Raw genomic sequence first — 583 nt, 5'->3', positions numbered from 1 at the left:
AATGGTCCATGATGGAACAATGTTTGCAACCCTAAACTCTTCTGCTGCATACACCTTTTAAAAGCAGCCTCAACAGCAAATAATTCAGTATGCATTAAAGTGCATATGATGGCTGGAGTGTCCCTTTAAACTGTACGCCAGGGGAGGATGTGAGAGACGGATGAGGGACCCTCTCCCCCCCCCCCCCCCTTTCTTTCCATCTGTTGTCCTTACCTATCCTTAATGTGTCTGCTGTTTTGATACATTTTCAATTTGCTTTGCAGCCAATGCCATTTAGCTCTGGTAATGAAAGTCATAGTTTGAAGTTATCCTTAGTATCTTCCTACGGATTTGTCACTTTTGTAATCTTTTCACGATTATGCATGCCATGCACACAACAAGAAAACTCTGGAATGGAAAATCAGAGAATAGGGAGTTGAGGCAGGGATGTATTAGAAAGGGCATCAGCATTAGTCGGCACAGGAATCTGTGCCTCTTCACTGTTTACTTCTCCCTCTGTGGTTAACTGATGCTCTAGAGAAGTTTCTAGGACTCACTTGTTGTCTTTTTTAGGTTAAGCTTCAGCACAAACAACAACCAAAAA

The sequence above is a fragment of the Sceloporus occidentalis genome, unplaced genomic scaffold, assembly GCF_023333645.1.
Source record: "Sceloporus occidentalis isolate IW3139 unplaced genomic scaffold, rSceOcc1.0.p SCAF_124, whole genome shotgun sequence".
Taxonomy (NCBI): domain Eukaryota; kingdom Metazoa; phylum Chordata; class Lepidosauria; order Squamata; family Phrynosomatidae; genus Sceloporus; species Sceloporus occidentalis.
The sequence above is the reverse complement of the archived record's forward strand: the minus strand, read 5'-3'. Positions refer to the sequence as shown.